The sequence below is a fragment of the Polypterus senegalus genome, unplaced genomic scaffold, assembly GCF_016835505.1.
Source record: "Polypterus senegalus isolate Bchr_013 unplaced genomic scaffold, ASM1683550v1 scaffold_5912, whole genome shotgun sequence".
NCBI lineage: Eukaryota > Metazoa > Chordata > Cladistia > Polypteriformes > Polypteridae > Polypterus > Polypterus senegalus.
Genome location: NW_024382931.1, coordinates 1 through 26,827, shown reverse-complemented (window position 1 = coordinate 26,827; position 26,827 = coordinate 1). Strand labels below are relative to the sequence as shown.

Here is a 26,827-nt window from a genome sequence, read left to right as displayed (position 1 = left end):
TTTCCTACGAGGGCTAAAATGCAGAATATGTTGATAAGTTTCACAGAGTTGGTTTGCCGATATTTCCATCAGTGACAATCTCCAGTGTATTTCAATGAAACGGGCTTCAACGTCGATCTTCCTTCAGACTTCCGCATAGAAAGAGACACAGAGGAAGGGAATGGAAGCTTTTAACAAGGAGAATATTAAATGTCATTTTAATACTTGAATTTGAGCTTGTGTTTTGAGTGTAAATGACACAATGAGCAAGAAAACATTTCCAGAAGTTACTACAATTTTCTTTCCATATAAAAAATGAAGGCTGAAAACATTAAAACGAATTCCATCCAGATTGTGAGCTGTAGAAAAAATGATAATGGTAATGAACTTGGTATCTGAATATATTGAAGAAAAACCTGCATTCTGAATATACACAAACAACCGGCGGCTTCCAGTTTTGAGCACCTCCGGAGAAAACGTACACACCCCTTGAATAAAATATACACAGGTTGGGGTCCTGGCCATTGCAAAAGTACCTTTTCCATGCATGTTAAATGAAAGTAATAGATAACCGAATTTGGAATGTATTTAGGAAAAGAGAAAACAGCGTAGGAAATGCCTAAAAAAATACCAGGAAAAATACTTGAGTTTTTCAGACATGAATGAATAGCGTGAGCACTTTGTTTTCTCACTAAATAGATATGTGGAATTTTTCCTGCCAACACTTACGAGACACTTCCACTCGTACATCCACAGGAGGTTGACTACAGCTAAAAATCCATAAAATGAAGATTTTAAAAAGTACACATTTCATTTGCCTTAGATTACAACCAAGATGCTTTCTGCATGGTCTACAGAGAAGCCAACGTGAGTGAGTGATTTATGCCAGAACTGCTTTCAATTGAGATTGTTTTTTTCTTCATGCATTTCATTTTGAATGCGGAGTATGGAATGTAACGATTTACAAAAAACGTTTCTGCCTCGTTGCTGTCTGAAATTTGAATTAAGACAAGTGCTTTCTGCACGCTGTGAGCACTCGAAAAATGCATATCAGTCCCTAAGCCGGCTTGAGCAAATTCCAATCAGTGCAGAAGTTTAATTTGAGTTTTCAGAGGACGGCGTTCGAAAGATACGCACATTCATAGAGCTATTATTTTAGCCTTTGACTTTGGAGTGCTCCAGTGGCGCAACCGGTTAGCGCGCGTACTTATAGGACAGTGTCTGTGTGTAATGCCGAGGTTGTGAGTTCGAACCTCACCTGGAGCAGCTTGTCTAAGGCCAGCATGTCTTCTGCTGGTTTTATAAATTCCTGTGGACTGAGGATTTCGCTTGATGATGATGAAGCACACTCTCTGAAGGTTTTCTGGTTTTCTGCCGCTTCTTCTCTAAACTTTGCTTTCACTTTTATTATATGCGTAATGCTCATTTTGTGATTACTCTCTCGCAAAGTACCTTCAGACACAAAAGTACTGTCGACTGCTCGCTCAAACGTGCCATTTCTGCTGAGGGCGCAGGTGTTCTTTGCAAACGCTGGCACCGCAAGCACTGCACAGTATACCCAGAGAAGCGGATTGTGTGGATGCGTCGCAAGACTAGGTAAGCGTAGCCAGCACGAGATATTGTCCGGAAGGAAATGAGGCTCGCTAAAGTTGCGACTCTGGTGGGACTCGAACCCACAACCTTTGAATCACTGTTCAGTGAAGACTAGAAGTCCAACGCGCTATCCATTGCGCCACAGAGCCAGCGGCGCTAAACGCATCGTGCATTGCAGAAATGCAAAGTAGGACCCATTTTTCCTACGAGGGCTAAAATGCAGAATATGTTGATAAGTTTCACAGAGTTGGTTTGCCGATATTTCCATCAGTGACAATCTCCAGTGTATTTCAATGAAACGGGCTTCAACGTCGATCTTCCTTCAGACTTCCGCATAGAAAGAGACACAGAGGAAGGGAATGGAAGCTTTTAACAAGGAGAATATTAAATGTCATTTTAATACTTGAATTTGAGCTTGTGTTTTGAGTGTAAATGACACAATGAGCAAGAAAACATTTCCAGAAGTTACTACAATTTTCTTTCCATATAAAAAATGAAGGCTGAAAACATTAAAACGAATTCCATCCAGATTGTGAGCTGTAGAAAAAATGATAATGGTAATGAACTTGGTATCTGAATATATTGAAGAAAAACCTGCATTCTGAATATACACAAACAACCGGCGGCTTCCAGTTTTGAGCACCTCCGGAGAAAACGTACACACCCCTTGAATAAAATATACACAGGTTGGGGTCCTGGCCATTGCAAAAGTACCTTTTCCATGCATGTTAAATGAAAGTAATAGATAACCGAATTTGGAATGTATTTAGGAAAAGAAAACAGCGTAGGAAATGCCTAAAAAATACCAGGAAAAATACTTGAGTTTTTCAGACATGAATGAATAGCGTGAGCACTTTGTTTTCTCACTAAATAGATATGTGGAATTTTTCCTGCCAACACTTACGAGACACTTCCACTCGTACATCCACAGGAGGTTGACTACAGCTAAAAATCCATAAAATGAAGATTTTAAAAAGTACACATTTCATTTGCCTTAGATTACAACCAAGATGCTTTCTGCATGGTCTACAGAGAAGCCAACGTGAGTGAGTGATTTATGCCAGAACTGCTTTCAATTGAGATTGTTTTTTTCTTCATGCATTTCATTTTGAATGCGGAGTATGGAATGTAACGATTTACAAAAAACGTTTCTGCCTCGTTGCTGTCTGAAATTTGAATTAAGACAAGTGCTTTCTGCGCTGTGAGCGCTCGAAAAAATGCATATCAGTCCCTAAGCCGGCTTGAGCAAATTCCAATCAGTGCAGAAGTTTAATTTGAGTTTTCAGAGGACGGCGTTCGAAAGATACGCACATTCATAGAGCTATTATTTTAGCCTTTGACTTTGGAGTGCTCCAGTGGCGCAACCGGTTAGCGCGGTACTTATAGGACAGTGTCTGTGTGTAATGCCGAGGTTGTGAGTTCGAACCTCACCTGGAGCAGCTTGTCTAAGGCCAGCATGTCTTCTGCTGGTTTTATAAATTCCTGTGGACTGAGGATTTCGCTTGATGATGATGAAGCACACTCTCTGAAGGTTTTCTGGTTTTCTGCCGCTTCTTCTCTAAACTTTGCTTTCACTTTTATTATATGCGTAATGCTCATTTTGTGATTACTCTCGCAAAGTACCTTCAGACACAAAAGTACTGTCGACTGCTCGCTCAAACGTGCCATTTCTGCTGAGGGCGCAGGTGTTCTTTGCAAACGCTGGCACCGCAAGCACTGCACAGTATACCCAGAGAAGCGGATTGTGTGGATGCGTCGCAAGACTAGGTAAGCGTAGCCAGCACGAGATATTGTCCGGAAGGAAATGAGGCTCGCTAAAGTTGCGACTCTGGTGGGACTCGAACCCACAACCTTTGAATCACTGTTCAGTGAAGACTAGAAGTCCAACGCGCTATCCATTGCGCCACAGAGCCAGCGGCGCTAAACGCATCGTGCATTGCAGAAATGCAAAGTAGGACCCATTTTTCCTACGAGGGCTAAAATGCAGAATATGTTGATAAGTTTCACAGAGTTGGTTTGCCGATATTTCCATCAGTGACAATCTCCAGTGTATTTCAATGAAACGGGCTTCAACGTCGATCTTCCTTCAGACTTCCGCATAGAAAGAGACACAGAGGAAGGGAATGGAAGCTTTTAACAAGGAGAATATTAAATGTCATTTTAATACTTGAATTTGAGCTTGTGTTTTGAGTGTAAATGACACAATGAGCAAGAAAACATTTCCAGAAGTTACTACAATTTTCTTTCCATATAAAAAATGAAGGCTGAAAACATTAAAAACGAATTCCATCCAGATTGTGAGCTGTAGAAAAAATGATAATGGTAATGAACTTGGTATCTGAATATATTGAAGAAAAACCTGCATTCTGAATATACACAAACAACCGGCGGCTTCCAGTTTTGAGCACCTCCGGAGAAAACGTACACACCCCTTGAATAAAATATACACAGGTTGGGGTCCTGGCCATTGCAAAAGTACCTTTTCCATGCATGTTAAATGAAAGTAATAGATAACCGAATTTGGAATGTATTTAGGAAAAGAGAAAACAGCGTAGGAAATGCCTAAAAAATACCAGGAAAAATACTTGAGTTTTTCAGACATGAATGAATAGCGTGAGCACTTTGTTTTCTCACTAAATAGATATGTGGAATTTTTCCTGCCAACACTTACGAGACACTTCCACTCGTACATCCACAGGAGGTTGACTACAGCTAAAAATCCATAAAATGAAGATTTTAAAAAGTACACATTTCATTTGCCTTAGATTACAACCAAGATGCTTTCTGCATGGTCTACAGAGAAGCCAACGTGAGTGAGTGATTTATGCCAGAACTGCTTTCAATTGAGATTGTTTTTTTCTTCATGCATTTCATTTTGAATGCGGAGTATGGAATGTAACGATTTACAAAAAACGTTTCTGCCTCGTTGCTGTCTGAAATTTGAATTAAGACAAGTGCTTTCTGCACGCTGTGAGCGCTCGAAAAAATGCATATCAGTCCCTAAGCCGGCTTGAGCAAATTCCAATCAGTGCAGAAGTTTAATTTGAGTTTTCAGAGGACGGCGTTCGAAAGATACGCACATTCATAGAGCTATTATTTTAGCCTTTGACTTTGGAGTGCTCCAGTGGCGCAACCGGTTAGCGCGGTACTTATAGGACAGTGTCTGTGTGTAATGCCGAGGTTGTGAGTTCGAACCTCACCTGGAGCAGCTTGTCTAAGGCCAGCATGTCTTCTGCTGGTTTTATAAATTCCTGTGGACTGAGGATTTCGCTTGATGATGATGAAGCACACTCTCTGAAGGTTTTCTGGTTTTCTGCCGCTTCTTCTCTAAACTTTGCTTTCACTTTTATTATATGCGTAATGCTCATTTTGTGATTACTCTCTCGCAAAGTACCTTCAGACACAAAAGTACTGTCGACTGCTCGCTCAAACGTGCCATTTCTGCTGAGGGCGCAGGTGTTCTTTGCAAACGCTGGCACCGCAAGCACTGCACAGTATACCCAGAGAAGCGGATTGTGTGGATGCGTCGCAAGACTAGGTAAGCGTAGCCAGCACGAGATATTGTCCGGAAGGAAATGAGGCTCGCTAAAGTTGCGACTCTGGTGGGACTCGAACCCACAACCTTTGAATCACTGTTCAGTGAAGACTAGAAGTCCAACGCGCTATCCATTGCGCCACAGAGCCAGCGGCGCTAAACGCATCGTGCATTGCAGAAATGCAAAGTAGGACCCATTTTTCCTACGAGGGCTAAAATGCAGAATATGTTGATAAGTTTCACAGAGTTGGTTTGCCGATATTTCCATCAGTGACAATCTCCAGTGTATTTCAATGAAACGGGCTTCAACGTCGATCTTCCTTCAGACTTCCGCATAGAAAGAGACACAGAGGAAGGGAATGGAAGCTTTTAACAAGGAGAATATTAAATGTCATTTTAATACTTGAATTTGAGCTTGTGTTTTGAGTGTAAATGACACAATGAGCAAGAAAACATTTCCAGAAGTTACTACAATTTTCTTTCCATATAAAAATGAAGGCTGAAAACATTAAAACGAATTCCATCCAGATTGTGAGCTGTAGAAAAAATGATAATGGTAATGAACTTGGTATCTGAATATATTGAAGAAAAACCTGCATTCTGAATATACACAAACAACCGGCGGCTTCCAGTTTTGAGCACCTCCGGAGAAAACGTACACACCCCTTGAATAAAATATACACAGGTTGGGGTCCTGGCCATTGCAAAAGTACCTTTTCCACGCATGTTAAATGAAAGTAATAGATAACCGAATTTGGAATGTATTTAGGAAAAGAGAAAACAGCGTAGGAAATGCCTAAAAAAATACCAGGAAAAATACTTGAGTTTTTCAGACATGAATGAATAGCGTGAGCACTTTGTTTTCTCACTAAATAGATATGTGGAATTTTTCCTGCCAACACTTACGAGACACTTCCACTCGTACATCCACAGGAGGTTGACTACAGCTAAAAATCCATAAAATGAAGATTTTAAAAAGTACACATTTCATTTGCCTTAGATTACAACCAAGATGCTTTCTGCATGGTCTACAGAGAAGCCAACGTGAGTGAGTGATTTATGCCAGAACTGCTTTCAATTGAGATTGTTTTTTTCTTCATGCATTTCATTTTGAATGCGGAGTATGGAATGTAACGATTTACAAAAAACGTTTCTGCCTCGTTGCTGTCTGAAATTTGAATTAAGACAAGTGCTTTCTGCACGCTGTGAGCCTCGAAAAATGCATATCAGTCCCTAAGCCGGCTTGAGCAAATTCCAATCAGTGCAGAAGTTTAATTTGAGTTTTCAGAGGACGGCGTTCGAAAGATACGCACATTCATAGAGCTATTATTTTAGCCTTTGACTTTGGAGTGCTCCAGTGGCGCAACCGGTTAGCGCGGTACTTATAGGACAGTGTCTGTGTGTAATGCCGAGGTTGTGAGTTCGAACCTCACCTGGAGCAGCTTGTCTAAGGCCAGCATGTCTTCTGCTGGTTTTATAAATTCCTGTGGACTGAGGATTTCGCTTGATGATGATGAAGCACACTCTCTGAAGGTTTTCTGGTTTTCTGCCGCTTCTTCTCTAAACTTTGCTTTCACTTTTATTATATGCGTAATGCTCATTTTGTGATTACTCTCTCAAAGTACCTTCAGACACAAAAGTACTGTCGACTGCTCGCTCAAACGTGCCATTTCTGCTGAGGGCGCAGGTGTTCTTTGCAAACGCTGGCACCGCAAGCACTGCACAGTATACCCAGAGAAGCGGATTGTGTGGATGCGTCGCAAGACTAGGTAAGCGTAGCCAGCACGAGATATTGTCCGGAAGGAAATGAGGCTCGCTAAAGTTGCGACTCTGGTGGGACTCGAACCCACAACCTTTGAATCACTGTTCAGTGAAGACTAGAAGTCCAACGCGCTATCCATTGCGCCACAGAGCCAGCGGCGCTAAACGCATCGTGCATTGCAGAAATGCAAAGTAGGACCCATTTTTCCTACGAGGGCTAAAATGCAGAATATGTTGATAAGTTTCACAGAGTTGGTTTGCGATATTTCCATCAGTGACAATCTCCAGTGTATTTCAATGAAACGGGCTTCAACGTCGATCTTCCTTCAGACTTCCGCATAGAAAGAGACACAGAGGAAGGGAATGGAAGCTTTTAACAAGGAGAATATTAAATGTCATTTTAATACTTGAATTTGAGCTTGTGTTTTGAGTGTAAATGACACAATGAGCAAGAAAACATTTCCAGAAGTTACTACAATTTTCTTTCCATATAAAAAATGAAGGCTGAAAACATTAAAAACGAATTCCATCCAGATTGTGAGCTGTAGAAAAAATGATAATGGTAATGAACTTGGTATCTGAATATATTGAAGAAAAACCTGCATTCTGAATATACACAAACAACCGGCGGCTTCCAGTTTTGAGCACCTCCGGAGAAAACGTACACACCCCTTGAATAAAATATACACAGGTTGGGGTCCTGGCCATTGCAAAAGTACCTTTTCCATGCATGTTAAATGAAAGTAATAGATAACCGAATTTGGAATGTATTTAGGAAAAGAGAAAACAGCGTAGGAAATGCCTAAAAAATACCAGGAAAAATACTTGAGTTTTTCAGACATGAATGAATAGCGTGAGCACTTTGTTTTCTCACTAAATAGATATGTGGAATTTTTCCTGCCAACACTTACGAGACACTTCCACTCGTACATCCACAGGAGGTTGACTACAGCTAAAAATCCATAAAATGAAGATTTTAAAAAGTACACATTTCATTTGCCTTAGATTACAACCAAGATGCTTTCTGCATGGTCTACAGAGAAGCCAACGTGAGTGAGTGATTTATGCCAGAACTGCTTTCAATTGAGATTGTTTTTTTCTTCATGCATTTCATTTTGAATGCGGAGTATGGAATGTAACGATTTACAAAAAACGTTTCTGCCTCGTTGCTGTCTGAAATTTGAATTAAGACAAGTGCTTTCTGCACGCTGTGAGCCTCAAAAAATGCATATCAGTCCCTAAGCCGGCTTGAGCAAATTCCAATCAGTGCAGAAGTTTAATTTGAGTTTTCAGAGGACGGCGTTCGAAAGATACGCACATTCATAGAGCTATTATTTTAGCCTTTGACTTTGGAGTGCTCCAGTGGCGCAACCGGTTAGCGCGGTACTTATAGGACAGTGTCTGTGTGTAATGCCGAGGTTGTGAGTTCGAACCTCACCTGGAGCAGCTTGTCTAAGGCCAGCATGTCTTCTGCTGGTTTTATAAATTCCTGTGGACTGAGGATTTCGCTTGATGATGATGAAGCACACTCTCTGAAGGTTTTCTGGTTTTCTGCCGCTTCTTCTCTAAACTTTGCTTTCACTTTTATTATATGCGTAATGCTCATTTTGTGATTACTCTCTCCGAAAGTACCTTCAGACACAAAAGTACTGTCGACTGCTCGCTCAAACGTGCCATTTCTGCTGAGGGCGCAGGTGTTCTTTGCAAACGCTGGCACCGCAAGCACTGCACAGTATACCCAGAGAAGCGGATTGTGTGGATGCGTCGCAAGACTAGGTAAGCGTAGCCAGCACGAGATATTGTCCGGAAGGAAATGAGGCTCGCTAAAGTTGCGACTCTGGTGGGACTCGAACCCACAACCTTTGAATCACTGTTCAGTGAAGACTAGAAGTCCAACGCGCTATCCATTGCGCCACAGAGCCAGCGGCGCTAAACGCATCGTGCATTGCAGAAATGCAAAGTAGGACCCATTTTTCCTACGAGGGCTAAAATGCAGAATATGTTGATAAGTTTCACAGAGTTGGTTTGCCGATATTTCCATCAGTGACAATCTCCAGTGTATTTCAATGAAACGGGCTTCAACGTCGATCTTCCTTCAGACTTCCGCATAGAAAGAGACACAGAGGAAGGGAATGGAAGCTTTTAACAAGGAGAATATTAAATGTCATTTTAATACTTGAATTTGAGCTTGTGTTTTGAGTGTAAATGACACAATGAGCAAGAAAACATTTCCAGAAGTTACTACAATTTTCTTTCCATATAAAAAATGAAGGCTGAAAACATTAAAACGAATTCCATCCAGATTGTGAGCTGTAGAAAAAATGATAATGGTAATGAACTTGGTATCTGAATATATTGAAGAAAAACCTGCATTCTGAATATACACAAACAACCGGCGGCTTCCAGTTTTGAGCACCTCCGGAGAAAACGTACACACCCCTTGAATAAAATATACACAGGTTGGGGTCCTGGCCATTGCAAAAGTACCTTTTCCACGCATGTTAAATGAAAGTAATAGATAACCGAATTTGGAATGTATTTAGGAAAAGAGAAAACAGCGTAGGAAATGCCTAAAAAAATACCAGGAAAAAATACTTGAGTTTTTCAGACATGAATGAATAGCGTGAGCACTTTGTTTTCTCACTAAATAGATATGTGGAATTTTTCCTGCCAACACTTACGAGACACTTCCACTCGTACATCCACAGGAGGTTGACTACAGCTAAAAATCCATAAAATGAAGATTTTAAAAAGTACACATTTCATTTGCCTTAGATTACAACCAAGATGCTTTCTGCATGGTCTACAGAGAAGCCAACGTGAGTGAGTGATTTATGCCAGAACTGCTTTCAATTGAGATTGTTTTTTTCTTCATGCATTTCATTTTGAATGCGGAGTATGGAATGTAACGATTTACAAAAAACGTTTCTGCCTCGTTGCTGTCTGAAATTTGAATTAAGACAAGTGCTTTCTGCACGCTGTGAGCCTCGAAAAATGCATATCAGTCCCTAAGCCGGCTTGAGCAAATTCCAATCAGTGCAGAAGTTTAATTTGAGTTTTCAGAGGACGGCGTTCGAAAGATACGCACATTCATAGAGCTATTATTTTAGCCTTTGACTTTGGAGTGCTCCAGTGGCGCAACCGGTTAGCGCGGTACTTATAGGACAGTGTCTGTGTGTAATGCCGAGGTTGTGAGTTCGAACCTCACCTGGAGCAGCTTGTCTAAGGCCAGCATGTCTTCTGCTGGTTTTATAAATTCCTGTGGACTGAGGATTTCGCTTGATGATGATGAAGCACACTCTCTGAAGGTTTTCTGGTTTTCTGCCGCTTCTTCTCTAAACTTTGCTTTCACTTTTATTATATGCGTAATGCTCATTTTGTGATTCCTCTCGCAAAGTACCTTCAGACACAAAAGTACTGTCGACTGCTCGCTCAAACGTGCCATTTCTGCTGAGGGCGCAGGTGTTCTTTGCAAACGCTGGCACCGCAAGCACTGCACAGTATACCCAGAGAAGCGGATTGTGTGGATGCGTCGCAAGACTAGGTAAGCGTAGCCAGCACGAGATATTGTCCGGAAGGAAATGAGGCTCGCTAAAGTTGCGACTCTGGTGGGACTCGAACCCACAACCTTTGAATCACTGTTCAGTGAAGACTAGAAGTCCAACGCGCTATCCATTGCGCCACAGAGCCAGCGGCGCTAAACGCATCGTGCATTGCAGAAATGCAAAGTAGGACCCATTTTTCCTACGAGGGCTAAAATGCAGAATATGTTGATAAGTTTCACAGAGTTGGTTTGCCGATATTTCCATCAGTGACAATCTCCAGTGTATTTCAATGAAACGGGCTTCAACGTCGATCTTCCTTCAGACTTCCGCATAGAAAGAGACACAGAGGAAGGGAATGGAAGCTTTTAACAAGGAGAATATTAAATGTCATTTTAATACTTGAATTTGAGCTTGTGTTTTGAGTGTAAATGACACAATGAGCAAGAAAACATTTCCAGAAGTTACTACAATTTTCTTTCCATATAAAAAATGAAGGCTGAAAACATTAAAACGAATTCCATCCAGATTGTGAGCTGTAGAAAAAATGATAATGGTAATGAACTTGGTATCTGAATATATTGAAGAAAAACCTGCATTCTGAATATACACAAACAACCGGCGGCTTCCAGTTTTGAGCACCTCCGGAGAAAACGTACACACCCCTTGAATAAAATATACACAGGTTGGGGTCCTGGCCATTGCAAAAGTACCTTTTCCATGCATGTTAAATGAAAGTAATAGATAACCGAATTTGGAATGTATTTAGGAAAAGAGAAAACAGCGTAGGAAATGCCTAAAAAAATACCAGGAAAAATACTTGAGTTTTTCAGACATGAATGAATAGCGTGAGCACTTTGTTTTCTCACTAAATAGATATGTGGAATTTTTCCTGCCAACACTTACGAGACACTTCCACTCGTACATCCACAGGAGGTTGACTACAGCTAAAAATCCATAAAATGAAGATTTTAAAAAGTACACATTTCATTTGCCTTAGATTACAACCAAGATGCTTTCTGCATGGTCTACAGAGAAGCCAACGTGAGTGAGTGATTTATGCCAGAACTGCTTTCAATTGAGATTGTTTTTTTCTTCATGCATTTCATTTTGAATGCGGAGTATGGAATGTAACGATTTACAAAAAACGTTTCTGCCTCGTTGCTGTCTGAAATTTGAATTAAGACAAGTGCTTTCTGCACGCTGTGAGCTCGAAAAATGCATATCAGTCCCTAAGCCGGCTTGAGCAAATTCCAATCAGTGCAGAAGTTTAATTTGAGTTTTCAGAGGACGGCGTTCGAAAGATACGCACATTCATAGAGCTATTATTTTAGCCTTTGACTTTGGAGTGCTCCAGTGGCGCAACCGGTTAGCGCGGTACTTATAGGACAGTGTCTGTGTGTAATGCCGAGGTTGTGAGTTCGAACCTCACCTGGAGCAGCTTGTCTAAGGCCAGCATGTCTTCTGCTGGTTTTATAAATTCCTGTGGACTGAGGATTTCGCTTGATGATGATGAAGCACACTCTCTGAAGGTTTTCTGGTTTTCTGCCGCTTCTTCTCTAAACTTTGCTTTCACTTTTATTATATGCGTAATGCTCATTTTGTGATTACTCTCTCAAAGTACCTTCAGACACAAAAGTACTGTCGACTGCTCGCTCAAACGTGCCATTTCTGCTGAGGGCGCAGGTGTTCTTTGCAAACGCTGGCACCGCAAGCACTGCACAGTATACCCAGAGAAGCGGATTGTGTGGATGCGTCGCAAGACTAGGTAAGCGTAGCCAGCACGAGATATTGTCCGGAAGGAAATGAGGCTCGCTAAAGTTGCGACTCTGGTGGGACTCGAACCCACAACCTTTGAATCACTGTTCAGTGAAGACTAGAAGTCCAACGCGCTATCCATTGCGCCACAGAGCCAGCGGCGCTAAACGCATCGTGCATTGCAGAAATGCAAAGTAGGACCCATTTTTCCTACGAGGGCTAAAATGCAGAATATGTTGATAAGTTTCACAGAGTTGGTTTGCCGATATTTCCATCAGTGACAATCTCCAGTGTATTTCAATGAAACGGGCTTCAACGTCGATCTTCCTTCAGACTTCCGCATAGAAAGAGACACAGAGGAAGGGAATGGAAGCTTTTAACAAGGAGAATATTAAATGTCATTTTAATACTTGAATTTGAGCTTGTGTTTTGAGTGTAAATGACACAATGAGCAAGAAAACATTTCCAGAAGTTACTACAATTTTCTTTCCATATAAAAAATGAAGGCTGAAAACATTAAAACGAATTCCATCCAGATTGTGAGCTGTAGAAAAAATGATAATGGTAATGAACTTGGTATCTGAATATATTGAAGAAAAACCTGCATTCTGAATATACACAAACAACCGGCGGCTTCCAGTTTTGAGCACCTCCGGAGAAAACGTACACACCCCTTGAATAAAATATACACAGGTTGGGGTCCTGGCCATTGCAAAAGTACCTTTTCCATGCATGTTAAATGAAAGTAATAGATAACCGAATTTGGAATGTATTTAGGAAAAGAGAAAACAGCGTAGGAAATGCCTAAAAAAATACCAGGAAAAAATACTTGAGTTTTTCAGACATGAATGAATAGCGTGAGCACTTTGTTTTCTCACTAAATAGATATGTGGAATTTTTCCTGCCAACACTTACGAGACACTTCCACTCGTACATCCACAGGAGGTTGACTACAGCTAAAAATCCATAAAATGAAGATTTTAAAAAGTACACATTTCATTTGCCTTAGATTACAACCAAGATGCTTTCTGCATGGTCTACAGAGAAGCCAACGTGAGTGAGTGATTTATGCCAGAACTGCTTTCAATTGAGATTGTTTTTTTCTTCATGCATTTCATTTTGAATGCGGAGTATGGAATGTAACGATTTACAAAAAACGTTTCTGCCTCGTTGCTGTCTGAAATTTGAATTAAGACAAGTGCTTTCTGCACGCTGTGAGCTCGAAAAAATGCATATCAGTCCCTAAGCCGGCTTGAGCAAATTCCAATCAGTGCAGAAGTTTAATTTGAGTTTTCAGAGGACGGCGTTCGAAAGATACGCACATTCATAGAGCTATTATTTTAGCCTTTGACTTTGGAGTGCTCCAGTGGCGCAACCGGTTAGCGCGGTACTTATAGGACAGTGTCTGTGTGTAATGCCGAGGTTGTGAGTTCGAACCTCACCTGGAGCAGCTTGTCTAAGGCCAGCATGTCTTCTGCTGGTTTTATAAATTCCTGTGGACTGAGGATTTCGCTTGATGATGATGAAGCACACTCTCTGAAGGTTTTCTGGTTTTCTGCCGCTTCTTCTCTAAACTTTGCTTTCACTTTTATTATATGCGTAATGCTCATTTTGTGATTACTCTCTCAAAGTACCTTCAGACACAAAAGTACTGTCGACTGCTCGCTCAAACGTGCCATTTCTGCTGAGGGCGCAGGTGTTCTTTGCAAACGCTGGCACCGCAAGCACTGCACAGTATACCCAGAGAAGCGGATTGTGTGGATGCGTCGCAAGACTAGGTAAGCGTAGCCAGCACGAGATATTGTCCGGAAGGAAATGAGGCTCGCTAAAGTTGCGACTCTGGTGGGACTCGAACCCACAACCTTTGAATCACTGTTCAGTGAAGACTAGAAGTCCAACGCGCTATCCATTGCGCCACAGAGCCAGCGGCGCTAAACGCATCGTGCATTGCAGAAATGCAAAGTAGGACCCATTTTTCCTACGAGGGCTAAAATGCAGAATATGTTGATAAGTTTCACAGAGTTGGTTTGCCGATATTTCCATCAGTGACAATCTCCAGTGTATTTCAATGAAACGGGCTTCAACGTCGATCTTCCTTCAGACTTCCGCATAGAAAGAGACACAGAGGAAGGGAATGGAAGCTTTTAACAAGGAGAATATTAAATGTCATTTTAATACTTGAATTTGAGCTTGTGTTTTGAGTGTAAATGACACAATGAGCAAGAAAACATTTCCAGAAGTTACTACAATTTTCTTTCCATATAAAAATGAAGGCTGAAAACATTAAAACGAATTCCATCCAGATTGTGAGCTGTAGAAAAAATGATAATGGTAATGAACTTGGTATCTGAATATATTGAAGAAAAACCTGCATTCTGAATATACACAAACAACCGGCGGCTTCCAGTTTTGAGCACCTCCGGAGAAAACGTACACACCCCTTGAATAAAATATACACAGGTTGGGGTCCTGGCCATTGCAAAAGTACCTTTTCCACGCATGTTAAATGAAAGTAATAGATAACCGAATTTGGAATGTATTTAGGAAAAGAGAAAACAGCGTAGGAAATGCCTAAAAAAATACCAGGAAAAATACTTGAGTTTTTCAGACATGAATGAATAGCGTGAGCACTTTGTTTTCTCACTAAATAGATATGTGGAATTTTTCCTGCCAACACTTACGAGACACTTCCACTCGTACATCCACAGGAGGTTGACTACAGCTAAAAATCCATAAAATGAAGATTTTAAAAAGTACACATTTCATTTGCCTTAGATTACAACCAAGATGCTTTCTGCATGGTCTACAGAGAAGCCAACGTGAGTGAGTGATTTATGCCAGAACTGCTTTCAATTGAGATTGTTTTTTCTTCATGCATTTCATTTTGAATGCGGAGTATGGAATGTAACGATTTACAAAAAACGTTTCTGCCTCGTTGCTGTCTGAAATTTGAATTAAGACAAGTGCTTTCTGCACGCTGTGAGCCTCGAAAAAATGCATATCAGTCCCTAAGCCGGCTTGAGCAAATTCCAATCAGTGCAGAAGTTTAATTTGAGTTTTCAGAGGACGGCGTTCGAAAGATACGCACATTCATAGAGCTATTATTTTAGCCTTTGACTTTGGAGTGCTCCAGTGGCGCAACCGGTTAGCGCGGTACTTATAGGACAGTGTCTGTGTGTAATGCCGAGGTTGTGAGTTCGAACCTCACCTGGAGCAGCTTGTCTAAGGCCAGCATGTCTTCTGCTGGTTTTATAAATTCCTGTGGACTGAGGATTTCGCTTGATGATGATGAAGCACACTCTCTGAAGGTTTTCTGGTTTTCTGCCGCTTCTTCTCTAAACTTTGCTTTCACTTTTATTATATGCGTAATGCTCATTTTGTGATTACTCTCTCGCAAAGTACCTTCAGACACAAAAGTACTGTCGACTGCTCGCTCAAACGTGCCATTTCTGCTGAGGGCGCAGGTGTTCTTTGCAAACGCTGGCACCGCAAGCACTGCACAGTATACCCAGAGAAGCGGATTGTGTGGATGCGTCGCAAGACTAGGTAAGCGTAGCCAGCACGAGATATTGTCCGGAAGGAAATGAGGCTCGCTAAAGTTGCGACTCTGGTGGGACTCGAACCCACAACCTTTGAATCACTGTTCAGTGAAGACTAGAAGTCCAACGCGCTATCCATTGCGCCACAGAGCCAGCGGCGCTAAACGCATCGTGCATTGCAGAAATGCAAAGTAGGACCCATTTTTCCTACGAGGGCTAAAATGCAGAATATGTTGATAAGTTTCACAGAGTTGGTTTGCCGATATTTCCATCAGTGACAATCTCCAGTGTATTTCAATGAAACGGGCTTCAACGTCGATCTTCCTTCAGACTTCCGCATAGAAAGAGACACAGAGGAAGGGAATGGAAGCTTTTAACAAGGAGAATATTAAATGTCATTTTAATACTTGAATTTGAGCTTGTGTTTTGAGTGTAAATGACACAATGAGCAAGAAAACATTTCCAGAAGTTACTACAATTTTCTTTCCATATAAAAAATGAAGGCTGAAAACATTAAAACGAATTCCATCCAGATTGTGAGCTGTAGAAAAAATGATAATGGTAATGAACTTGGTATCTGAATATATTGAAGAAAAACCTGCATTCTGAATATACACAAACAACCGGCGGCTTCCAGTTTTGAGCACCTCCGGAGAAAACGTACACACCCCTTGAATAAAATATACACAGGTTGGGGTCCTGGCCATTGCAAAAGTACCTTTTCCATGCATGTTAAATGAAAGTAATAGATAACCGAATTTGGAATGTATTTAGGAAAAGAAAACAGCGTAGGAAATGCCTAAAAAATACCAGGAAAAATACTTGAGTTTTTCAGACATGAATGAATAGCGTGAGCACTTTGTTTTCTCACTAAATAGATATGTGGAATTTTTCCTGCCAACACTTACGAGACACTTCCACTCGTACATCCACAGGAGGTTGACTACAGCTAAAAATCCATAAAATGAAGATTTTAAAAAGTACACATTTCATTTGCCTTAGATTACAACCAAGATGCTTTCTGCATGGTCTACAGAGAAGCCAACGTGAGTGAGTGATTTATGCCAGAACTGCTTTCAATTGAGATTGTTTTTTTCTTCATGCATTTCATTTTGAATGCGGAGTATGGAATGTAACGATTTACAAAAAACGTTTCTGCCTCGTTGCTGTCTGAAATTTGAATTAAGACAAGTGCTTTCTGCACGCTGTGAGCCTCGAAAAATGCATATCAGTCCCTAAGCCGGCTTGAGCAAATTCCAATCAGTGCAGAAGTTTAATTTGAGTTTTCAGAGGACGGCGTTCGAAAGATACGCACATTCATAGAGCTATTATTTTAGCCTTTGACTTTGGAGTGCTCCAGTGGCGCAACCGGTTAGCGCGGTACTTATAGGACAGTGTCTGTGTGTAATGCCGAGGTTGTGAGTTCGAACCTCACCTGGAGCAGCTTGTCTAAGGCCAGCATGTCTTCTGCTGGTTTTATAAATTCCTGTGGACTGAGGATTTCGCTTGATGATGATGAAGCACACTCTCTGAAGGTTTTCTGGTTTTCTGCCGCTTCTTCTCTAAACTTTGCTTTCACTTTTATTATATGCGTAATGCTCATTTTGTGATTACTCTCGCAAAGTACCTTCAGACACAAAAGTACTGTCGACTGCTCGCTCAAACGTGCCATTTCTGCTGAGGGCGCAGGTGTTCTTTGCAAACGCTGGCACCGCAAGCACTGCACAGTATACCCAGAGAAGCGGATTGTGTGGATGCGTCGCAAGACTAGGTAAGCGTAGCCAGCACGAGATATTGTCCGGAAGGAAATGAGGCTCGCTAAAGTTGCGACTCTGGTGGGACTCGAACCCACAACCTTTGAATCACTGTTCAGTGAAGACTAGAAGTCCAACGCGCTATCCATTGCGCCACAGAGCCAGCGGCGCTAAACGCATCGTGCATTGCAGAAATGCAAAGTAGGACCCATTTTTCCTACGAGGGCTAAAATGCAGAATATGTTGATAAGTTTCACAGAGTTGGTTTGCCGATATTTCCATCAGTGACAATCTCCAGTGTATTTCAATGAAACGGGCTTCAACGTCGATCTTCCTTCAGACTTCCGCATAGAAAGAGACACAGAGGAAGGGAATGGAAGCTTTTAACAAGGAGAATATTAAATGTCATTTTAATACTTGAATTTGAGCTTGTGTTTTGAGTGTAAATGACACAATGAGCAAGAAAACATTTCCAGAAGTTACTACAATTTTCTTTCCATATAAAAAATGAAGGCTGAAAACATTAAAACGAATTCCATCCAGATTGTGAGCTGTAGAAAAAATGATAATGGTAATGAACTTGGTATCTGAATATATTGAAGAAAAACCTGCATTCTGAATATACACAAACAACCGGCGGCTTCCAGTTTTGAGCACCTCCGGAGAAAACGTACACACCCCTTGAATAAAATATACACAGGTTGGGGTCCTGGCCATTGCAAAAGTACCTTTTCCATGCATGTTAAATGAAAGTAATAGATAACCGAATTTGGAATGTATTTAGGAAAAGAGAAAACAGCGTAGGAAATGCCTAAAAAAATACCAGGAAAAATACTTGAGTTTTTCAGACATGAATGAATAGCGTGAGCACTTTGTTTTCTCACTAAATAGATATGTGGAATTTTTCCTGCCAACACTTACGAGACACTTCCACTCGTACATCCACAGGAGGTTGACTACAGCTAAAAATCCATAAAATGAAGATTTTAAAAAGTACACATTTCATTTGCCTTAGATTACAACCAAGATGCTTTCTGCATGGTCTACAGAGAAGCCAACGTGAGTGAGTGATTTATGCCAGAACTGCTTTCAATTGAGATTGTTTTTTTCTTCATGCATTTCATTTTGAATGCGGAGTATGGAATGTAACGATTTACAAAAAACGTTTCTGCCTCGTTGCTGTCTGAAATTTGAATTAAGACAAGTGCTTTCTGCACGCTGTGAGCTCGAAAAATGCATATCAGTCCCTAAGCCGGCTTGAGCAAATTCCAATCAGTGCAGAAGTTTAATTTGAGTTTTCAGAGGACGGCGTTCGAAAGATACGCACATTCATAGAGCTATTATTTTAGCCTTTGACTTTGGAGTGCTCCAGTGGCGCAACCGGTTAGCGCGGTACTTATAGGACAGTGTCTGTGTGTAATGCCGAGGTTGTGAGTTCGAACCTCACCTGGAGCAGCTTGTCTAAGGCCAGCATGTCTTCTGCTGGTTTTATAAATTCCTGTGGACTGAGGATTTCGCTTGATGATGATGAAGCACACTCTCTGAAGGTTTTCTGGTTTTCTGCCGCTTCTTCTCTAAACTTTGCTTTCACTTTTATTATATGCGTAATGCTCATTTTGTGATTACTCTCGCAAAGTACCTTCAGACACAAAAGTACTGTCGACTGCTCGCTCAAACGTGCCATTTCTGCTGAGGGCGCAGGTGTTCTTTGCAAACGCTGGCACCGCAAGCACTGCACAGTATACCCAGAGAAGCGGATTGTGTGGATGCGTCGCAAGACTAGGTAAGCGTAGCCAGCACGAGATATTGTCCGGAAGGAAATGAGGCTCGCTAAAGTTGCGACTCTGGTGGGACTCGAACCCACAACCTTTGAATCACTGTTCAGTGAAGACTAGAAGTCCAACGCGCTATCCATTGCGCCACAGAGCCAGCGGCGCTAAACGCATCGTGCATTGCAGAAATGCAAAGTAGGACCCATTTTTCCTACGAGGGCTAAAATGCAGAATATGTTGATAAGTTTCACAGAGTTGGTTTGCCGATATTTCCATCAGTGACAATCTCCAGTGTATTTCAATGAAACGGGCTTCAACGTCGATCTTCCTTCAGACTTCCGCATAGAAAGAGACACAGAGGAAGGGAATGGAAGCTTTTAACAAGGAGAATATTAAATGTCATTTTAATACTTGAATTTGAGCTTGTGTTTTGAGTGTAAATGACACAATGAGCAAGAAAACATTTCCAGAAGTTACTACAATTTTCTTTCCATATAAAAATGAAGGCTGAAAACATTAAAACGAATTCCATCCAGATTGTGAGCTGTAGAAAAAATGATAATGGTAATGAACTTGGTATCTGAATATATTGAAGAAAAACCTGCATTCTGAATATACACAAACAACCGGCGGCTTCCAGTTTTGAGCACCTCCGGAGAAAACGTACACACCCCTTGAATAAAATATACACAGGTTGGGGTCCTGGCCATTGCAAAAGTACCTTTTCCACGCATGTTAAATGAAAGTAATAGATAACCGAATTTGGAATGTATTTAGGAAAAGAGAAAACAGCGTAGGAAATGCCTAAAAAATACCAGGAAAAATACTTGAGTTTTTCAGACATGAATGAATAGCGTGAGCACTTTGTTTTCTCACTAAATAGATATGTGGAATTTTTCCTGCCAACACTTACGAGACACTTCCACTCGTACATCCACAGGAGGTTGACTACAGCTAAAAATCCATAAAATGAAGATTTTAAAAAGTACACATTTCATTTGCCTTAGATTACAACCAAGATGCTTTCTGCATGGTCTACAGAGAAGCCAACGTGAGTGAGTGATTTATGCCAGAACTGCTTTCAATTGAGATTGTTTTTTTCTTCATGCATTTCATTTTGAATGCGGAGTATGGAATGTAACGATTTACAAAAAACGTTTCTGCCTCGTTGCTGTCTGAAATTTGAATTAAGACAAGTGCTTTCTGCACGCTGTGAGCTCGAAAAATGCATATCAGTCCCTAAGCCGGCTTGAGCAAATTCCAATCAGTGCAGAAGTTTAATTTGAGTTTTCAGAGGACGGCGTTCGAAAGATACGCACATTCATAGAGCTATTATTTTAGCCTTTGACTTTGGAGTGCTCCAGTGGCGCAACCGGTTAGCGCGGTACTTATAGGACAGTGTCTGTGTGTAATGCCGAGGTTGTGAGTTCGAACCTCACCTGGAGCAGCTTGTCTAAGGCCAGCATGTCTTCTGCTGGTTTTATAAATTCCTGTGGACTGAGGATTTCGCTTGATGATGATGAAGCACACTCTCTGAAGGTTTTCTGGTTTTCTGCCGCTTCTTCTCTAAACTTTGCTTTCACTTTTATTATATGCGTAATGCTCATTTTGTGATTACTCTCTCGCAAAGTACCTTCAGACACAAAAGTACTGTCGACTGCTCGCTCAAACGTGCCATTTCTGCTGAGGGCGCAGGTGTTCTTTGCAAACGCTGGCACCGCAAGCACTGCACAGTATACCCAGAGAAGCGGATTGTGTGGATGCGTCGCAAGACTAGGTAAGCGTAGCCAGCACGAGATATTGTCCGGAAGGAAATGAGGCTCGCTAAAGTTGCGACTCTGGTGGGACTCGAACCCACAACCTTTGAATCACTGTTCAGTGAAGACTAGAAGTCCAACGCGCTATCCATTGCGCCACAGAGCCAGCGGCGCTAAACGCATCGTGCATTGCAGAAATGCAAAGTAGGACCCATTTTTCCTACGAGGGCTAAAATGCAGAATATGTTGATAAGTTTCACAGAGTTGGTTTGCCGATATTTCCATCAGTGACAATCTCCAGTGTATTTCAATGAAACGGGCTTCAACGTCGATCTTCCTTCAGACTTCCGCATAGAAAGAGACACAGAGGAAGGGAATGGAAGCTTTTAACAAGGAGAATATTAAATGTCATTTTAATACTTGAATTTGAGCTTGTGTTTTGAGTGTAAATGACACAATGAGCAAGAAAACATTTCCAGAAGTTACTACAATTTTCTTTCCATATAAAAAATGAAGGCTGAAAACATTAAAAACGAATTCCATCCAGATTGTGAGCTGTAGAAAAAATGATAATGGTAATGAACTTGGTATCTGAATATATTGAAGAAAAACCTGCATTCTGAATATACACAAACAACCGGCGGCTTCCAGTTTTGAGCACCTCCGGAGAAAACGTACACACCCCTTGAATAAAATATACACAGGTTGGGGTCCTGGCCATTGCAAAAGTACCTTTTCCATGCATGTTAAATGAAAGTAATAGATAACCGAATTTGGAATGTATTTAGGAAAAGAGAAAACAGCGTAGGAAATGCCTAAAAAAATACCAGGAAAAATACTTGAGTTTTTCAGACATGAATGAATAGCGTGAGCACTTTGTTTTCTCACTAAATAGATATGTGGAATTTTTCCTGCCAACACTTACGAGACACTTCCACTCGTACATCCACAGGAGGTTGACTACAGCTAAAAATCCATAAAATGAAGATTTTAAAAAGTACACATTTCATTTGCCTTAGATTACAACCAAGATGCTTTCTGCATGGTCTACAGAGAAGCCAACGTGAGTGAGTGATTTATGCCAGAACTGCTTTCAATTGAGATTGTTTTTTTCTTCATGCATTTCATTTTGAATGCGGAGTATGGAATGTAACGATTTACAAAAAACGTTTCTGCCTCGTTGCTGTCTGAAATTTGAATTAAGACAAGTGCTTTCTGCACGCTGTGAGCCTCGAAAAATGCATATCAGTCCCTAAGCCGGCTTGAGCAAATTCCAATCAGTGCAGAAGTTTAATTTGAGTTTTCAGAGGACGGCGTTCGAAAGATACGCACATTCATAGAGCTATTATTTTAGCCTTTGACTTTGGAGTGCTCCAGTGGCGCAACCGGTTAGCGCGCGTACTTATAGGACAGTGTCTGTGTGTAATGCCGAGGTTGTGAGTTCGAACCTCACCTGGAGCAGCTTGTCTAAGGCCAGCATGTCTTCTGCTGGTTTTATAAATTCCTGTGGACTGAGGATTTCGCTTGATGATGATGAAGCACACTCTCTGAAGGTTTTCTGGTTTTCTGCCGCTTCTTCTCTAAACTTTGCTTTCACTTTTATTATATGCGTAATGCTCATTTTGTGATTACTCTCTCGCAAAGTACCTTCAGACACAAAAGTACTGTCGACTGCTCGCTCAAACGTGCCATTTCTGCTGAGGGCGCAGGTGTTCTTTGCAAACGCTGGCACCGCAAGCACTGCACAGTATACCCAGAGAAGCGGATTGTGTGGATGCGTCGCAAGACTAGGTAAGCGTAGCCAGCACGAGATATTGTCCGGAAGGAAATGAGGCTCGCTAAAGTTGCGACTCTGGTGGGACTCGAACCCACAACCTTTGAATCACTGTTCAGTGAAGACTAGAAGTCCAACGCGCTATCCATTGCGCCACAGAGCCAGCGGCGCTAAACGCATCGTGCATTGCAGAAATGCAAAGTAGGACCCATTTTTCCTACGAGGGCTAAAATGCAGAATATGTTGATAAGTTTCACAGAGTTGGTTTGCCGATATTTCCATCAGTGACAATCTCCAGTGTATTTCAATGAAACGGGCTTCAACGTCGATCTTCCTTCAGACTTCCGCATAGAAAGAGACACAGAGGAAGGGAATGGAAGCTTTTAACAAGGAGAATATTAAATGTCATTTTAATACTTGAATTTGAGCTTGTGTTTTGAGTGTAAATGACACAATGAGCAAGAAAACATTTCCAGAAGTTACTACAATTTTCTTTCCATATAAAAATGAAGGCTGAAAACATTAAAACGAATTCCATCCAGATTGTGAGCTGTAGAAAAAATGATAATGGTAATGAACTTGGTATCTGAATATATTGAAGAAAAACCTGCATTCTGAATATACACAAACAACCGGCGGCTTCCAGTTTTGAGCACCTCCGGAGAAAACGTACACACCCCTTGAATAAAATATACACAGGTTGGGGTCCTGGCCATTGCAAAAGTACCTTTTCCACGCATGTTAAATGAAAGTAATAGATAACCGAATTTGGAATGTATTTAGGAAAAGAGAAAACAGCGTAGGAAATGCCTAAAAAAATACCAGGAAAAATACTTGAGTTTTTCAGACATGAATGAATAGCGTGAGCACTTTGTTTTCTCACTAAATAGATATGTGGAATTTTTCCTGCCAACACTTACGAGACACTTCCACTCGTACATCCACAGGAGGTTGACTACAGCTAAAAATCCATAAAATGAAGATTTTAAAAAGTACACATTTCATTTGCCTTAGATTACAACCAAGATGCTTTCTGCATGGTCTACAGAGAAGCCAACGTGAGTGAGTGATTTATGCCAGAACTGCTTTCAATTGAGATTGTTTTTTTCTTCATGCATTTCATTTTGAATGCGGAGTATGGAATGTAACGATTTACAAAAAACGTTTCTGCCTCGTTGCTGTCTGAAATTTGAATTAAGACAAGTGCTTTCTGCACGCTGTGAGCCTCGAAAAATGCATATCAGTCCCTAAGCCGGCTTGAGCAAATTCCAATCAGTGCAGAAGTTTAATTTGAGTTTTCAGAGGACGGCGTTCGAAAGATACGCACATTCATAGAGCTATTATTTTAGCCTTTGACTTTGGAGTGCTCCAGTGGCGCAACCGGTTAGCGCGGTACTTATAGGACAGTGTCTGTGTGTAATGCCGAGGTTGTGAGTTCGAACCTCACCTGGAGCAGCTTGTCTAAGGCCAGCATGTCTTCTGCTGGTTTTATAAATTCCTGTGGACTGAGGATTTCGCTTGATGATGATGAAGCACACTCTCTGAAGGTTTTCTGGTTTTCTGCCGCTTCTTCTCTAAACTTTGCTTTCACTTTTATTATATGCGTAATGCTCATTTTGTGATTACTCTCTCAAAGTACCTTCAGACACAAAAGTACTGTCGACTGCTCGCTCAAACGTGCCATTTCTGCTGAGGGCGCAGGTGTTCTTTGCAAACGCTGGCACCGCAAGCACTGCACAGTATACCCAGAGAAGCGGATTGTGTGGATGCGTCGCAAGACTAGGTAAGCGTAGCCAGCACGAGATATTGTCCGGAAGGAAATGAGGCTCGCTAAAGTTGCGACTCTGGTGGGACTCGAACCCACAACCTTTGAATCACTGTTCAGTGAAGACTAGAAGTCCAACGCGCTATCCATTGCGCCACAGAGCCAGCGGCGCTAAACGCATCGTGCATTGCAGAAATGCAAAGTAGGACCCATTTTTCCTACGAGGGCTAAAATGCAGAATATGTTGATAAGTTTCACAGAGTTGGTTTGCCGATATTTCCATCAGTGACAATCTCCAGTGTATTTCAATGAAACGGGCTTCAACGTCGATCTTCCTTCAGACTTCCGCATAGAAAGAGACACAGAGGAAGGGAATGGAAGCTTTTAACAAGGAGAATATTAAATGTCATTTTAATACTTGAATTTGAGCTTGTGTTTTGAGTGTAAATGACACAATGAGCAAGAAAACATTTCCAGAAGTTACTACAATTTTCTTTCCATATAAAAAATGAAGGCTGAAAACATTAAAACGAATTCCATCCAGATTGTGAGCTGTAGAAAAAATGATAATGGTAATGAACTTGGTATCTGAATATATTGAAGAAAAACCTGCATTCTGAATATACACAAACAACCGGCGGCTTCCAGTTTTGAGCACCTCCGGAGAAAACGTACACACCCCTTGAATAAAATATACACAGGTTGGGGTCCTGGCCATTGCAAAAGTACCTTTTCCATGCATGTTAAATGAAAGTAATAGATAACCGAATTTGGAATGTATTTAGGAAAAGAGAAAACAGCGTAGGAAATGCCTAAAAAAATACCAGGAAAAATACTTGAGTTTTTCAGACATGAATGAATAGCGTGAGCACTTTGTTTTCTCACTAAATAGATATGTGGAATTTTTCCTGCCAACACTTACGAGACACTTCCACTCGTACATCCACAGGAGGTTGACTACAGCTAAAAATCCATAAAATGAAGATTTTAAAAAGTACACATTTCATTTGCCTTAGATTACAACCAAGATGCTTTCTGCATGGTCTACAGAGAAGCCAACGTGAGTGAGTGATTTATGCCAGAACTGCTTTCAATTGAGATTGTTTTTTTCTTCATGCATTTCATTTTGAATGCGGAGTATGGAATGTAACGATTTACAAAAAACGTTTCTGCCTCGTTGCTGTCTGAAATTTGAATTAAGACAAGTGCTTTCTGCACGCTGTGAGCCTCGAAAAATGCATATCAGTCCCTAAGCCGGCTTGAGCAAATTCCAATCAGTGCAGAAGTTTAATTTGAGTTTTCAGAGGACGGCGTTCGAAAGATACGCACATTCATAGAGCTATTATTTTAGCCTTTGACTTTGGAGTGCTCCAGTGGCGCAACCGGTTTGCGCGGTACTTATAGGACAGTGTCTGTGTGTAATGCCGAGGTTGTGAGTTCGAACCTCACCTGGAGCAGCTTGTCTAAGGCCAGCATGTCTTCTGCTGGTTTTATAAATTCCTGTGGACTGAGGATTTCGCTTGATGATGATGAAGCACACTCTCTGAAGGTTTTCTGGTTTTCTGCCGCTTCTTCTCTAAACTTTGCTTTCACTTTTATTATATGCGTAATGCTCATTTTGTGATTACTCTCTCGCAAAGTACCTTCAGACACAAAAGTACTGTCGACTGCTCGCTCAAACGTGCCATTTCTGCTGAGGGCGCAGGTGTTCTTTGCAAACGCTGGCACCGCAAGCACTGCACAGTATACCCAGAGAAGCGGATTGTGTGGATGCGTCGCAAGACTAGGTAAGCGTAGCCAGCACGAGATATTGTCCGGAAGGAAATGAGGCTCGCTAAAGTTGCGACTCTGGTGGGACTCGAACCCACAACCTTTGAATCACTGTTCAGTGAAGACTAGAAGTCCAACGCGCTATCCATTGCGCCACAGAGCCAGCGGCGCTAAACGCATCGTGCATTGCAGAAATGCAAAGTAGGACCCATTTTTCCTACGAGGGCTAAAATGCAGAATATGTTGATAAGTTTCACAGAGTTGGTTTGCCGATATTTCCATCAGTGACAATCTCCAGTGTATTTCAATGAAACGGGCTTCAACGTCGATCTTCCTTCAGACTTCCGCATAGAAAGAGACACAGAGGAAGGGAATGGAAGCTTTTAACAAGGAGAATATTAAATGTCATTTTAATACTTGAATTTGAGCTTGTGTTTTGAGTGTAAATGACACAATGAGCAAGAAAACATTTCCAGAAGTTACTACAATTTTCTTTCCATATAAAAAATGAAGGCTGAAAACATTAAA

The 26,827-nt window shown here is 41.2% G+C and overlaps 29 non-coding genes across 29 annotated transcripts; 14 read left to right on the top strand and 15 right to left on the bottom strand.

The window, feature by feature from the left end:
- Positions 1-1,154: 1,154 nt before the first annotated feature.
- trnai-uau lies at positions 1,155-1,245 on the top strand. The gene is given in 2 exon segments: positions 1,155-1,191; positions 1,210-1,245. It is a non-coding gene; the product is annotated as a tRNA-Ile (tRNA).
- A 386-nt stretch (positions 1,246-1,631) lies between these two features.
- On the bottom strand, positions 1,632-1,721 carry trnar-ucu. The gene is given in 2 exon segments: positions 1,632-1,667; positions 1,685-1,721. It is a non-coding gene; the product is annotated as a tRNA-Arg (tRNA).
- A 1,200-nt stretch (positions 1,722-2,921) lies between these two features.
- Positions 2,922-3,011, top strand: trnai-uau. Its single transcript is given in 2 exon segments — positions 2,922-2,957; positions 2,976-3,011. It is a non-coding gene; the product is annotated as a tRNA-Ile (tRNA).
- A 384-nt stretch (positions 3,012-3,395) lies between these two features.
- On the bottom strand, positions 3,396-3,485 carry trnar-ucu. Its single transcript is given in 2 exon segments — positions 3,396-3,431; positions 3,449-3,485. It is a non-coding gene; the product is annotated as a tRNA-Arg (tRNA).
- Positions 3,486-4,690: 1,205 nt separating this feature from the next.
- trnai-uau lies at positions 4,691-4,780 on the top strand. The gene is given in 2 exon segments: positions 4,691-4,726; positions 4,745-4,780. It is a non-coding gene; the product is annotated as a tRNA-Ile (tRNA).
- Positions 4,781-5,166: 386 nt separating this feature from the next.
- On the bottom strand, positions 5,167-5,256 carry trnar-ucu. The gene is given in 2 exon segments: positions 5,167-5,202; positions 5,220-5,256. It is a non-coding gene; the product is annotated as a tRNA-Arg (tRNA).
- A 1,202-nt stretch (positions 5,257-6,458) lies between these two features.
- trnai-uau lies at positions 6,459-6,548 on the top strand. Its single transcript is given in 2 exon segments — positions 6,459-6,494; positions 6,513-6,548. It is a non-coding gene; the product is annotated as a tRNA-Ile (tRNA).
- A 384-nt stretch (positions 6,549-6,932) lies between these two features.
- On the bottom strand, positions 6,933-7,022 carry trnar-ucu. Its single transcript is given in 2 exon segments — positions 6,933-6,968; positions 6,986-7,022. It is a non-coding gene; the product is annotated as a tRNA-Arg (tRNA).
- A 1,202-nt stretch (positions 7,023-8,224) lies between these two features.
- Positions 8,225-8,314, top strand: trnai-uau. Its single transcript is given in 2 exon segments — positions 8,225-8,260; positions 8,279-8,314. It is a non-coding gene; the product is annotated as a tRNA-Ile (tRNA).
- A 386-nt stretch (positions 8,315-8,700) lies between these two features.
- On the bottom strand, positions 8,701-8,790 carry trnar-ucu. Its single transcript is given in 2 exon segments — positions 8,701-8,736; positions 8,754-8,790. It is a non-coding gene; the product is annotated as a tRNA-Arg (tRNA).
- A 1,204-nt stretch (positions 8,791-9,994) lies between these two features.
- Positions 9,995-10,084, top strand: trnai-uau. The gene is given in 2 exon segments: positions 9,995-10,030; positions 10,049-10,084. It is a non-coding gene; the product is annotated as a tRNA-Ile (tRNA).
- A 384-nt stretch (positions 10,085-10,468) lies between these two features.
- On the bottom strand, positions 10,469-10,558 carry trnar-ucu. Its single transcript is given in 2 exon segments — positions 10,469-10,504; positions 10,522-10,558. It is a non-coding gene; the product is annotated as a tRNA-Arg (tRNA).
- A 1,202-nt stretch (positions 10,559-11,760) lies between these two features.
- On the top strand, positions 11,761-11,850 carry trnai-uau. The gene is given in 2 exon segments: positions 11,761-11,796; positions 11,815-11,850. It is a non-coding gene; the product is annotated as a tRNA-Ile (tRNA).
- Positions 11,851-12,234: 384 nt separating this feature from the next.
- Positions 12,235-12,324, bottom strand: trnar-ucu. Its single transcript is given in 2 exon segments — positions 12,235-12,270; positions 12,288-12,324. It is a non-coding gene; the product is annotated as a tRNA-Arg (tRNA).
- A 1,204-nt stretch (positions 12,325-13,528) lies between these two features.
- On the top strand, positions 13,529-13,618 carry trnai-uau. Its single transcript is given in 2 exon segments — positions 13,529-13,564; positions 13,583-13,618. It is a non-coding gene; the product is annotated as a tRNA-Ile (tRNA).
- Positions 13,619-14,002: 384 nt separating this feature from the next.
- On the bottom strand, positions 14,003-14,092 carry trnar-ucu. The gene is given in 2 exon segments: positions 14,003-14,038; positions 14,056-14,092. It is a non-coding gene; the product is annotated as a tRNA-Arg (tRNA).
- A 1,202-nt stretch (positions 14,093-15,294) lies between these two features.
- On the top strand, positions 15,295-15,384 carry trnai-uau. The gene is given in 2 exon segments: positions 15,295-15,330; positions 15,349-15,384. It is a non-coding gene; the product is annotated as a tRNA-Ile (tRNA).
- A 386-nt stretch (positions 15,385-15,770) lies between these two features.
- On the bottom strand, positions 15,771-15,860 carry trnar-ucu. Its single transcript is given in 2 exon segments — positions 15,771-15,806; positions 15,824-15,860. It is a non-coding gene; the product is annotated as a tRNA-Arg (tRNA).
- A 1,200-nt stretch (positions 15,861-17,060) lies between these two features.
- Positions 17,061-17,150, top strand: trnai-uau. Its single transcript is given in 2 exon segments — positions 17,061-17,096; positions 17,115-17,150. It is a non-coding gene; the product is annotated as a tRNA-Ile (tRNA).
- A 384-nt stretch (positions 17,151-17,534) lies between these two features.
- trnar-ucu lies at positions 17,535-17,624 on the bottom strand. Its single transcript is given in 2 exon segments — positions 17,535-17,570; positions 17,588-17,624. It is a non-coding gene; the product is annotated as a tRNA-Arg (tRNA).
- Positions 17,625-18,826: 1,202 nt separating this feature from the next.
- trnai-uau lies at positions 18,827-18,916 on the top strand. The gene is given in 2 exon segments: positions 18,827-18,862; positions 18,881-18,916. It is a non-coding gene; the product is annotated as a tRNA-Ile (tRNA).
- A 384-nt stretch (positions 18,917-19,300) lies between these two features.
- trnar-ucu lies at positions 19,301-19,390 on the bottom strand. The gene is given in 2 exon segments: positions 19,301-19,336; positions 19,354-19,390. It is a non-coding gene; the product is annotated as a tRNA-Arg (tRNA).
- Positions 19,391-20,590: 1,200 nt separating this feature from the next.
- Positions 20,591-20,680, top strand: trnai-uau. The gene is given in 2 exon segments: positions 20,591-20,626; positions 20,645-20,680. It is a non-coding gene; the product is annotated as a tRNA-Ile (tRNA).
- A 386-nt stretch (positions 20,681-21,066) lies between these two features.
- On the bottom strand, positions 21,067-21,156 carry trnar-ucu. The gene is given in 2 exon segments: positions 21,067-21,102; positions 21,120-21,156. It is a non-coding gene; the product is annotated as a tRNA-Arg (tRNA).
- Positions 21,157-22,360: 1,204 nt separating this feature from the next.
- Positions 22,361-22,451, top strand: trnai-uau. The gene is given in 2 exon segments: positions 22,361-22,397; positions 22,416-22,451. It is a non-coding gene; the product is annotated as a tRNA-Ile (tRNA).
- Positions 22,452-22,837: 386 nt separating this feature from the next.
- Positions 22,838-22,927, bottom strand: trnar-ucu. The gene is given in 2 exon segments: positions 22,838-22,873; positions 22,891-22,927. It is a non-coding gene; the product is annotated as a tRNA-Arg (tRNA).
- Positions 22,928-24,129: 1,202 nt separating this feature from the next.
- Positions 24,130-24,219, top strand: trnai-uau. Its single transcript is given in 2 exon segments — positions 24,130-24,165; positions 24,184-24,219. It is a non-coding gene; the product is annotated as a tRNA-Ile (tRNA).
- A 384-nt stretch (positions 24,220-24,603) lies between these two features.
- On the bottom strand, positions 24,604-24,693 carry trnar-ucu. Its single transcript is given in 2 exon segments — positions 24,604-24,639; positions 24,657-24,693. It is a non-coding gene; the product is annotated as a tRNA-Arg (tRNA).
- Positions 24,694-26,372: 1,679 nt separating this feature from the next.
- On the bottom strand, positions 26,373-26,462 carry trnar-ucu. Its single transcript is given in 2 exon segments — positions 26,373-26,408; positions 26,426-26,462. It is a non-coding gene; the product is annotated as a tRNA-Arg (tRNA).
- Between the last annotated feature and the right edge of the window lie 365 nt (positions 26,463-26,827).